Raw genomic sequence first — 12,411 nt, forward strand, 5'->3', positions numbered from 1 at the left:
CCCAAGGTATTTTAAGGTTGCTACTGTCGCTTTTCAGACAAAAGACAGTTCTTAAGCCACACAAACAACCACTCTGATATCCATCTTCTCCTACTTCATAGATCCTACCTTTGGCCTAAAGCAAACACCAAAATCCCCTTGATTATATCTGGATGTTGGCAGAAAAGAGATACAAGAAGATGAAGCAAGCCCAGGCAGAGTGAGAGAAAAAGCTACACCTGTACCTGTTTGCCACTATTCCCTTTGCAGAGGGTGACATCACTGTTTATTTCTGTTAGAATAACTTCTCATGGGCGGGCCTCAAACTTGTCCTCTTTGCAGGAAGGCAAGTTGGATAGAAGTTGACTCCTACTCAGCACTCAGCCTCTGGAAAATTCTGGAACCAATCTAGCCACCCTCAGAGGTCAGTGAAGATGCAGCAGTACCTTCCTTCCAAGTGTCTTGCAAGGTAGATTTCTAAAGTTAGTTCACCGTTGTCTGCTGCTGTGGCTGCTGCCAGCAGAAATGACCCTAAATGGCCATTCATTTCACAGTGAATTTAGAGGGACTTGATGCTGGAAAATGCTTTCGACACAGTTCTAGTCGGAAATGAATTAAAAAGCATGTTTGCTTAACTAATGGAAGGTGAAACATGTATTACATGTGTTTCATGTGCAGTCAGGGATTTCTGCCCCAAGACTTTTGAAGTGCCAAATATGAATTCCTGCCTACCACTTGATTTAAGAAGCAAAACTTGAATTATCAGAAGACACCAAGAGGAGGAGCAGAGTGTACTTTTATACACTGTGGTTGGAGTGTAAATTGGTAAACACTTGAGAGGGCAATTTGGCAATATCTAGAAAAAATATTACTAAACAAATCCAGTCCTTTGAATTTATCTTAAGGAAATAATGAGCCAAAGTCATACAATATAGTCCGAAGATGTTCACTGTGGCATTGTTTGAGTGCTCATAAAGGAATAGAGTGACAACTAGGATTTTTTTTTAATTTTAAACATTTCTGTACAATGAAAGACACTAAAATCAAAGTTAAAAATAAACAATAAACTGCTTAATGTATTTGCAACATAGATAACAGTTAAATATTAGTATCCCAAATATATAAAGAGATCCCAGTTATCAAAATGAGAAAGAACAAGCCAATAGAAAAACAAGCGAAGGATATGAAATGGCAACACAGAAGAAGAAATACAGATGGCCAATAAACATAAGAAAAGATGTTCAACCTCGTTAGTACTCAAAAAAGGCAAAGCAGGGGCTGACCCCGTGGCCGAGTGGTTAAGTTCTCGTGCTCCACTACAGGCGGCCCAGTGTTTCGTTGGTTCGAATCCTGGGTGCGGACCTGGCACTGCTCATCAAACCACGCTGAGACAGCGTCCCACATGCCACAACTAGAAGGACTCACAGTGAAGAATATACAACTATGTACCAGGGGGCTTTGGGGAGAAAAAGGAAAAAAATAAAATCTTTAAAAAAAAAAGGCAAAGCAAAAGGAGATTTTTTTTCAGCTATCACATTGTCAAAGAATAGAAAGACTAATAATATCTGAAATTGCTAAGGAAGAGCATGGAGAAATGGCCACTGTTGGTGGGACTATAAATTGCTATAGCCTTCCTGGAGGGCAATTTGGCAGGCTCTATTAAAATCATATGGGGCTGGGGCTGGCCCCGTGGCCGAGTGGTTAAGTTCGCGCGCTCCGCTGCAGGCGGCCCAGTGTTTCGTTGGTTCGAATCCTGGGCGCGGACATGGCACTGCTCATCAGACCACACTGAGGCAGTGTCCCACATGCCACAACTAGAAGGGCCCACAACGAAGAATATACAAAACAACTATGTAAGGGGGGCTTTGGGGAGAAAAAGGAAAAAAAAAAAATCTTAAAAAAAAAAAAAATCATATGGGGCTGGCCCCGTGACCGACTGGTTAAGTTCTCGTGCTCCACTGCAGGCGGCCCAGTGTTTCGTTGGTTCGAATCCTGGGCGCGGACCTGGCACTGCTCATCAAACCACAATGAGGCAGCATCCCACATGCCACAACTAGAATGACCCACAACGAAGAATATACAACTATGTACTGGGGGGCTTTGGGGAGAAAAAGGAAAAAAAATAAAATCTTTAAAAAATAAAATAAAATAAAATCATACATCTGCAAACCAGGCGCCAGCCCCATGGCCAAGTGGTTCAGTTCACACCCTCCACTCCGGCGGCCCGGGGTTCACAGGTTTGGATCCTGGGCACAGACCTACACACTGCTCATCAAGCCATGCTGTGGTGGCATCCCACATAGAAGAACTGGAGTGACTTGAAGCTAGGATATACAACTATGTACTGAGGCTTTGGGGAGGAAAAAGAAGGAAGATTGGCAATGGATGAAAAAAAAAAGATTTGCAAACCAAACTCTCTGAACCATCAATTTCATTCCCATGAATTTATACTACAAAAACGCTCGCAACAGTATGCAGAGATGCATGTAAAAGGAGGTATGCTGCACCAATATTTAATAATTTTAAAAAATTAGAAATAATGTAAAAATCCATTAAGAAAGGTTGAATTAAAGAAATTGTGTCACAACCATATAAAACAGAGTACTATGCAACCATTAAAAAGAATGAAATAGCTAGATGTATGCTGGTAGTAAAAGACACCCAGCCAAATAGTTCAATGACAAGGACGTTGTAGAACAGTATGTGGAGCATTAGTTACATCTTATTATTTTATGCACACGAATACATATATGAATATTCATAAAAACATGCACAAAATGATACATACCAAACTAGGAACATGGTAAGGGATTAGTGGTGGAGAGGCCAGGAACATTCTACTTCATATTTCTATTTGTACAAGCATGAGCATGTATTATTTTGATCATAAAAATGCTTTTTTTAAACAAGAAGTGAAGCAAGCTGTGCCACTCCCCCACGACGTCCAGCTCCCACTCCCAGCCTCTGAAAACGTCCTCTTCAAGGACATGATGTTCCAACACCTAAGACAATTTCCAATACCCAAAGCCATGAGCTTTTGCTATTTAGAAGTTGAACTAGGGTAAGAAACACCAGAAAGAAGTGGAAGAGTTGTCACATTCTTTTAGAAGAGTTTCATTTCATGCAAATAATTATAGTGTGATTGACATCCTTTCTAGAATGACCTTCCTCTCCCATCCTCCCAAATCTACCATTCTTCCTGCCATGCCTCCTTTTCCCCCATTTCTTTCAGAAGGTTCAGACAAGTGGACATGGCTACCTCATTTCAATTCCTCTTCTGTTTTTACCTCGAGTCCAGGATTCAATCCCATTACGGTCATGTGTCACTTAACGACGGGGATACATTCTGAGAAATGTATCATTAGACAATTTTGTCATTGTGCAAACACCATAGAATATACTTACACAAACCTAGATTATATAGCCTACTACACACCTAGGCTATCTTGTAACAATCTTATGGGACCACCATTGTATATGCAGTCCATCATTGTCCAAAATTTCATTCTGCAGCACATGACTATATTTTATCCTAAAGAAATTCCGCACTAACTCCCCCTCCCCTAGTCTATTTGGCACAAGGCTCATCCCAGTATTTCCAATTCCCTCCAAGTTAAGGTTGATAATGCCAGCTCTGGGAATCTTTAGTATTTAGGGAACATCTATAAATGACCCTAGGCCATGTACCAGCACCAATAGCCAGCAAAGCAGGAATCCTGGACCCAGACTGCCCTGAAATTATATGCACATGTTAGTGGATCTTTGGGGTGTGCATCAGTAGCTTTCATCAGACTTTTCAAGGAAGTCCTTGATCCACAAAAAAGTTAATAACCACTAAGGTGGAGGGACTGGCATGATTCAATCACTGAGTATCTAGGCAGAACACCCAGTCTTCAGGTTTCCAGTTGGCTGCTTGGCTTGGTGAATCAGATAACCGTACACTCAAGAGGAATGGAGAGAGAGGGAAGCATGGCCTTTTCAGGGTCCACTAGAAACCTGTCCCTTGGCTAAAGCTGCCACATAGAGCCCACACAACTCAGGCCTGGAAATGACCTCCGAGTCTCACTGAATGAGCCAACCCACACTCCCCTAAGCTACACAAGACAGCTAGGTCTAGCAGAAAGAGCATTAGGAAGAAGCAGGCCTGAGTTTTAGCCTTTAGTATGACTTCTGCTGTTATGTGGTAGCTGTGTGACTTCGGGCAACTCACTTCACTTCTCTGATCCTCATTTTGCTCATCCAAACAGAAGGTTTGCACCAGATGAACTTCAAAAGGCACTTGCAGCTCTACCATTCTATGAATCTCCCCTACTGGACAGGCATTTCCACTAAACTCTCCAGAATAGAGAACGACCTCACTCTCGTTTCCAGTATCACAGTCTGAAATTCACACAGTTTTCTCTTGTGGCTAACCTAAATCCTTCCTACTGCAACTGAAGCTTGCCGCTTTCATGCAGAGAATGGGTGGTCCGTGTACAGAGCACTGCAGAACTAGTCATTCTAATGCCTCCACATCAGTCTCTACCCCAAACCCAGTTTGCAATGGTTATTAGCCGTTAATTCCCAAGAACTCCATTCTTCTTTAAAGGCAGCTTGTAAAGAAAAGAGGTTGAGGGAATTAATGAAGAGTCAAGGGAATCAGGAAGGGTCAATAGTCACATGAGTGCTTTTTCTTTTGCCTTTAAATTTCCTTAAAGATGGCCACGCCTTCCTATTGACAAAATGGACCCCGGAAACTGTGTTCAAGAAACCTCTCCTGCAAACAGGACTCCAGCCCAGATTGGGCGCTGGGGCAACTGGAGATGAACCCTGCAACAGCTAGCTCCCAAGATGGTCCGTTAGAACTGCTTCTGTGAGAAAATGAGTCTGAAAAATAAAAGCAACTTTCCAACCAAACTTAATTCCCATCTTCAGGGTTCTCTGATGAGCAGGGTGTGTTCAGATTGATGGGATTTTTCTTGAGGCTGTACTGCTGATACCTCTGGACCAGGAAATTAAAGGCCACACTGAAATTTTCAAGATGTGAAAGGAAATAAACCCAGAGAACTGAGTCACCCAAGGTTGAATGAGGATAGGTCTCTGCAGTCAAAGCAGAGCAGAGAACTGAAGCAGTCTGCCCAATAATGCAACAGAAGAACAGGATTTGGAACTGAATTATCAGGATAATTGCCTTAATTCTTTACTTCCCTTTCATAATAGCCTTGAGTTTATATAGAGTCTTTCTTCTAAGGAGCTCAAAATACTTGCAGAGATATTATCTGAGTTGTCATCACACCATCACAGTCAGTGAGAGCAATGATTATTATCAGCCTCATTTTACACATGGAGGAAGGAAAGTCTAAAGGGGTGAAGCGAGTCATCCAAGTTTACCCAGAAAGATACTGACAGCCTCCGAACTCAGTGGGAAATGTTCTTGCCCAGCATTGCGCAAAGAATATTCTTCTCAACACCAGTCCAGCCAAATGCTTGTTGGAACACCAGGTTCTGTGGGCAAATACGTCTGGGAAATGCTGCATATTCTATTTTCCTGAAGAGTCACAATATACATTAGCCTAGTAAAGCCTTTTAGAAGCCCTGCAGTAAACAAAGCTGTTTCTGTTTAAGCAAGAGTTTCCCAAATTTATCTTGACCACAAAACTCTGCGTGTGTGTGAGTGTGTGTGTGTGTGTGTGTGTAACACCTACTAACGTCCTGTGGAGCTAGTCTTCTTTGGAACCCACATTGGGAAGCACGGGTACAGTCACTAGACTGCCCTGAGTGTCAGCACAGCAGACAGATCAATGCCACTCTAGCCCAAGTTGTGGGGGATGTTTCTTAGAGATATTGCGTGATGCCTTCTGGTATCATGAACAAAGGACCTTAATGCACCCAAAGGACCCCAGGCCATCATTTCCTGCAGCAGGGTATTGGCCAGACTAGGTAGGCAGTCGATTCAAGCTCACCCACTTCTGCTGGCATTCCTTTCAAATAGAGCCCAGGGCTATTTTTGACCTTCCTTTAAGGGAGGAGATGCTCAGGATGCTGGTCCAAGGCCTCAGGGCCCACACTCTTAACTAGCATAATTTTGTGCCCGCCAGGCACTTTCAGTAGAAATCATCCATCTCTTAGGTTTATTTCCAGCCTCTCATCAGCCCATGCAATCAGCACCAACACAACATAACAGAGGACTCGGAAGACCCTGTTCTGGTGTTAATTGCATGAGTATTAGAGTAGTCATCATATATCCGTTTCAAAACATACAGCACAGAAATCTTGTGCTATTAAGTACCAGTGACACCACTAACAGTATCTAAAATGTAAAAGTCCCTGAAGACCCTGTCCTGGTTAATTTGTATTTTATGTACAATCCAAATGATAAAAGATCACAGACAATGGATTTAATATTTATTACTAACATTTTAATATTTTACTTTAGTATTTATTAAACATCTATACCATGAGGGAAAGTGCCTGCGTTGAAATTGGTAACTCTTTGTGCAAAAAGTAAATGTAATGCAGGTATGCCTTTCTTTATCCATCCATTGGCTATATGAAAAAATTCTTTGTAAATGGATTTTTGGTAAAGATATTTGCAGTAAAGGTCAGAGGGGCACTGTTAAGATGATGTGATTATGAATCCTTTTGTAAAGCAACAAATTCTGCAATGTGAATACTGTCCATCTAGTTCATTTGCCTTGTAAATCCAAACCTACGCATATCAGATTTGCTTACAGCAAAACACTAACATTAATAAATGAGCTAGATATTTCTTAAGATGGTTATGTATTCTGATCCTTACCAATCTGCAATACTGGCTCCTTTTAGATTCATCCTTAATCACCATCCCAGTCCAGGGAGACTCATTCAGAGTTTGTTGAGAATGTGACAGTAACACTTTCGAGGACTCCCTGTAGTCTTACTTAACTATGACCCTTCAGCCTTTATACATGCTGTTCCTTCAACTTAGCCTACTGCCAAATTAATTCTTAAGACTCACTCAAATGTCACTTCCCTAGTGAAGCCTTTCTTGATCATACTCCCTAGCCCCAGCCAGACACCCCTCCTCCATACTCTCACAGTACCCTACCCATCCCTTGTCATATTCTACTGTAATTGTCTGTTTACACACTCTATATTGCCTATCAGACTGTGCACTCCCTGAGGGCTGAGATGATGTTTTATTCATTTCTAGACTTCCAATAGCTAACATTACTATTGGCACATAGCAAGTGTTTAATAAATGTCGGTTGTTTGACTGAATGATCACTGTCCTTAACTGTACATTTTTTGACCCTAAAAAACAATGCTTTATTAAAACTGTAAATAAAAATGTCAAAGAGAAGGTTTAGCAGTTTTGTTCGTTTTTATTGATCTCTTCTTTCTTTGATTAAAAAAAAAGCGACCACACCAATTCCCACCTTATGGTTCAAGGAAAAAAAACACCTTTAAGCCAAATTCACAACTAATACATAGGTGCATTTAGTATGTTCCTTTTTCTCCAAGCATACAGCTGCATCCTAGCCCACCACTACCATTGCTGCAATAAAGAAGACATGAGGACTCACTAATTAAAGGTGGGGGGAGTTACTGCAGGGATCACTGTAAGAGCTTTGGATCTTCATTGGCTGAGAGAGGGAAACCTGCTAAGAAAGTTGGGCATCTTTGGGGAAACAATAACGATGTCCAGTAGGACTCGGTCAACCTGGCTAGAAATTCCACATCCAGAACGTCCTAAGGAACAGCCCCAGCTGGGGGGATTTCCATCACTTTGAAACCATCATTACCCTTCCAATGTGGGCAGAACAGGTTGGACCTGATCCGCCTGCGTGTTACTGCAGTCTGGCTTGGCATGGGATGATACCCAAGGACATGTAATGCCAGGAGTAGCCCAGCCCCATAGCGCGCGTGCTCGCACGCGCGCGAGCGCACACGCACACACACACACACACACCACACTCCAACTCACACTCACTGAATCCCACACAAACCCGACACCATCTCCCCTGCAAACACCACTGCATTCCTGTGTGCCCAGTCACACACAGGGAGTGCCCCCTCACATTCTCTCACTTCCCTAGTCTGCCTGGCCCATACCCCACACCACCACCACTGGCAGAACGCAGCCTAGCCTGGAAGTGGAAGCTGGTGAGGACTGGTTTTTGTTGTATGTAACAAAGCCCCATGCACCCAGGTGCCCCGCTGGATCGACTCCATCCATCTCTCCCCGCCCCCATCCATGAGCTCCCAGAACAAGAGAAAGCTCAGCTCTGGGAAGTGGATGCGCGGAGTGGGGGCGCAAAGAAAGAGAGCTTCAGGGGTGGGCGGGTGCAGGAGTCCGGGCAGCTTCACAGCTCTCTCGCCATGAAGCGAGAGGGACAGCGAACTGGCAAAGGGACCGAGCTGCCTTCCCACCCCATCACAACCCATCTATTCATAGAAAAAGACTCCAAACTGAGAAATAAATCTATCCTTCCGTCCGCCCCGTGCCCTCCCAGCGGCTCTTGGAGCCACTGGCGCTCCAACAGCCCGCAACAAAGCGTCCCCCAACACAGACCTGTTCCAGCCTCTTCGTGGCCCAAGCAAAGGGGAGCCGCAGCTGAGGGTTCTGCCCTTCGTCGCCGCCGCCGGGCAGGAGGCTCCGGGAATGGGAGGAGGAGCAGGAACTGGGGGAGGAAGGAGAACGAGAGGGGATAGGAGACACAGCAGCAACGGCGGCAGCGGCGATAGGAGGAGGAGGAAGAGGAGGAGGAGGAGGAGGAAGAGGAGAAGGAGGAGGAGGAGGAGGAGGCTGCTTCTGTGGCAGCTGCTGAGGATGCTCTGGAGAGAGGCAGGGCTGGGTGCGCGGGGCGTGGGCTCACGTGCGCCCCATGGCCCGGGGATGCGCGCGCGTCTGGGTGTGTGAGAGCATCTGGGTGTATTTTGACTGTAATTATTTCGATTCCGACCTAGTCTGGAACTTGTGGTTCCTGCAGCCAGGCGGAAGTGAAACCCTTTCAGTCTCCCAAGCCTGATTGTGCCGACAGGAGGATGGGGGTTGGGGGTGAGGGGGTGAGGGGGTGAGGGAGGGAGGGAGGGCGGGGAGAAGAGGCACAGTACCCGGGCGCCAGGCCTGCCATTAAGGTCCACGCCCCTTTCTTCTGGGCACTGGTAGCTTGCATCCACACATATCTCTGGAAAGCCTATAGCCAAGGAGAATAGAAAGAGACCAAGGACAGTCACCATCCGCATCACGTTGTATTGAGTGAGCGCTCACCGTGTGCTGAGCGCTGTCTGGACTACCCAGAGGCAATTTCTGTTCTAACTTGGGATTAACTTTCACGAGTTGAGGTGAGCATAACTTCATACAGGATCTACATTCTGCCTTTTCTCCTGTTTCTTGTGCCATTGAAATATCTCCTGCTTGTAACCCAGGTGGCATACAATCAATTCTCTACTTTATACTCTGCTTAGCCAGCCAGTATTATCCAGGTCCCTGGCTTCACTGGTGTCAAGGGATCATTTAATCCTCATGCCACTCTGCCTCTAGGAGTGGGGTACTCAGTTTAGATGAGAAACAAGACTGGATTCTTTGAGGCCAGAGGGTTGAAGATCATCATGGATCCAGTTGGAGACCCAGTGTGGATTTGCACCCCTAAATCTAAGATAAGAGAAAAACCAATTGTGAGGCACAACTTCTCCCCATGGTTCAGTTCTTGGTGAACTTGCTTAGAGCTCTGCTGAAAGTCTCCTTCCCACTAGTGACCTTTTGAGCATTTCACCTCATCTTGCCTAATGGCTTATGCTTATAGAGCACTTTGGGATTTACAAAGCGCTTGCTAATAACAGGACCCCTACCATATTTTCTCTGTGAATTAGGCAAGGAAAACATCATTATTCGTATTTTACAAATGAGGGAGCAGATTCAGCAAAATTAAGTGGATTTGCCTAACATTAAAGGCTAATAAGAGGCAGATCCAGAATTGGGACCCAGGTCTTCAGGTTTCCAGGCCAAAGTTCCTTTTCTAAATGATATCTTGGGGGGGGGCTGGCCCCGGGGCTGAGTGGTTAAGTGCATGCACTCCGCTTGGTGGCCCGGGGTTTTGCGGGTTCGGATCCCTGGCGCTGACATGGCACTGCTCATCAGGCCGTGCTGAGGCGGAGTCACACATCGCACAACCAGAGGTACTAAAAGCTACAATATGCAACTATGTACTGGGGGGATTTGGGGAGAAGAATAAGGAGAAAAAAAAGAAGATTGGCTAACAGATGTAAGCTCAGGTGCCAATCTTTAAGAAAACTACAAAATAAATAAATAAATTACATCTTGGAAAGAAATTTGAAATTCATCTATTGACCTCCATATTGGAGGTAAATGGTTTAGTGTCTTCACTAAGCCGAAATCATTAACTAAAATTAGATGTTGAAAAAGTATTTTCACTTAGATTGATACATTCAGGAGCAACTCACAAGTTAGTGCGGAAAAAAAGACTTACATGCTTGTAGGCCTCAATCCACAATCAACAGATATAATTTTTCCCTTGATTCTGCTACCAGCTACTGTGAGAATAATTTGAAATGAAGATATAGAAAGGACAATAGGAAAAGGGTCTATTTGAATTTCCTGGGGTGATAATCTTGTGAATGTTTCACCCATGAGCTAGGTCTGCATCCTCTAAGCCATGAGAATGAATCATTGTTTGCCACCAAGGGAGGAAACCTGTCTCCCACACAGCAGTCTAGGCAGTCCCAAGGGTGTGCAGAGAGATATCAAGCAAAAGAGTCAGGCTAGTGCAGTGAGCAAAAGCTCTGCTCTGGAGCCAGACTGCCCTAACTGGAAAGTCTTTGAGAATGACTCAATATCAACAATCCACCTGTAAAATATGTGTAGAGGTGTGAGAACAAAATGAAATGATAGAGATGTCTAGCAAGAGACATAATAAGGCTCAATAGATGATAGGTATTATTATTAAAGAAAAAAAAGCAAGAACTGCATTAATGGGTCTTTCTCCATTAAAGGCAGAAATCCTTTATTACTAGCGGGACCCCAACATTGAGGGAATGCAGAAGATGTTGCTTTCCTCCAGGATGGGAGAGAGAAAGGGCTGGTGATGGGACATAGGTGTGATAAACAAATAGAGATGAGGAATTCTCTGCAGCTACTGAGAATACTGGAACTGAGAAGAGAGCAGGATCAGAAGAGGATGATGAAAAGAGGGCATTTAGGATTGGGCAGGGGATTGACCCAGATTCTTGCTACTCATGGTTATTGTGATAGATTGGGAGTATATGCCTGTAAACAGCTTTGTAACAATGTACATGGTTTACTCAAAGGGGTGTTTTGGCTCTTCTTAACAAATTCCTGTTTATGAAAAGACCTAATAATGAACTCCATTCAGAATCTATCAGAAATACCTGAATCTGACATTCAGCCAGGGACTCCCTGTTCTGATTTGATATCAAATAGAAACTATTCTTGTTTGAGCCTTGCCAAGCACAGAGAGGTTGAGTCATAGCGATGCTCAGAGCCAAGCTGCAGAAAAATTGTGAGGGAGGTGAAATCCGTCTCTGACACCCTTCCAGTCCCTCTGTGTTGCACCCTTTCCTTCCCACTTCCGATCTCTAGACATCAAAATCCCTGCCTTTCCCACCAGGAAAAAGTGACCAGACTTATTCATTTATAATGAAGTACCTTTATGTGCTTCTCTTCTCTAACGGAAGACTAGCAGGAGGAGACAACGCTAAACCCACTGAAATGGATCACCAATGATAGAAGTTCAGGCATTCTGGGTGGTAAAAATACTTTGAGTGCCCTCAAATCATTTAGGTGTGAGACTCTCCATAAATAAGACCAGACCTTGGAAATTTTAATTCACATCATAACAGAAACCCAGAATGGTAAGAGGCATTAGTTATTATCTCCAGCCGAAACTCTTTGTTTCACAGGTAGTTAAACCAAGGCTCAGAAAGGTTAAGGGACTCTCCCAAGACCAAGTAGCTCCCAAGAAGGAGAGCCAAGAGATGAATTCCAAGCACAGAGCTCTTTCCACTACACTGTGCTATTCCATCAGCCAAAAAGAAAACCAGGAGCAATTGCTTAGAGCTGATATTTGAGACTTTATTCCAGGTACATAGGGATGGCATGAAAATAAGAATAGAGGTAAGAAATGAAGGTGTAGTCCTCTTTCTTGCTTCCTTTAGCTTTCTCCTCACAAGTCATTTTTTTTCCTAGTAGCCATTTCAAAAAAGACGGCAGGCAGAATGGTCTATGTAATGCCAGGCACCTAAAACTGGAAATGATATTAGAGGTATGAGACCAGGCTGAGAGGGACAGAATCCAGGTCACTCCCTGAATCATTTTTTTCTTGTTGTAAGAACATTTAACATGAAATCTACCCTCTTAACAAAATTTTAAGTGTACAATACAGTGTTATCAACTATAGGCTCAATGTTGTACAGCAGACATGAAATTTAGTC

General features: G+C 43.9%; 1 protein-coding gene across 1 annotated transcript in view; it reads right to left on the bottom strand.

The window, feature by feature from the left end:
* The window catches only part of PAK3 (p21 (RAC1) activated kinase 3), a 256,878-nt gene extending 248,198 nt beyond the window's left edge, over positions 1–8,680 (bottom strand). The window contains exon 1 of the mRNA XM_046673736.1: positions 8,513–8,680. The gene's annotated coding sequence lies outside the window, so the exon portion shown is untranslated. The remainder of the gene's footprint in view (positions 1–8,512) is intronic.
* Between the last annotated feature and the right edge of the window lie 3,731 nt (positions 8,681–12,411).

The sequence above is a fragment of the Equus quagga genome, chromosome 10 (genome assembly GCF_021613505.1).
Source record: "Equus quagga isolate Etosha38 chromosome 10, UCLA_HA_Equagga_1.0, whole genome shotgun sequence".
Classification (NCBI taxonomy): domain Eukaryota; kingdom Metazoa; phylum Chordata; class Mammalia; order Perissodactyla; family Equidae; genus Equus; species Equus quagga.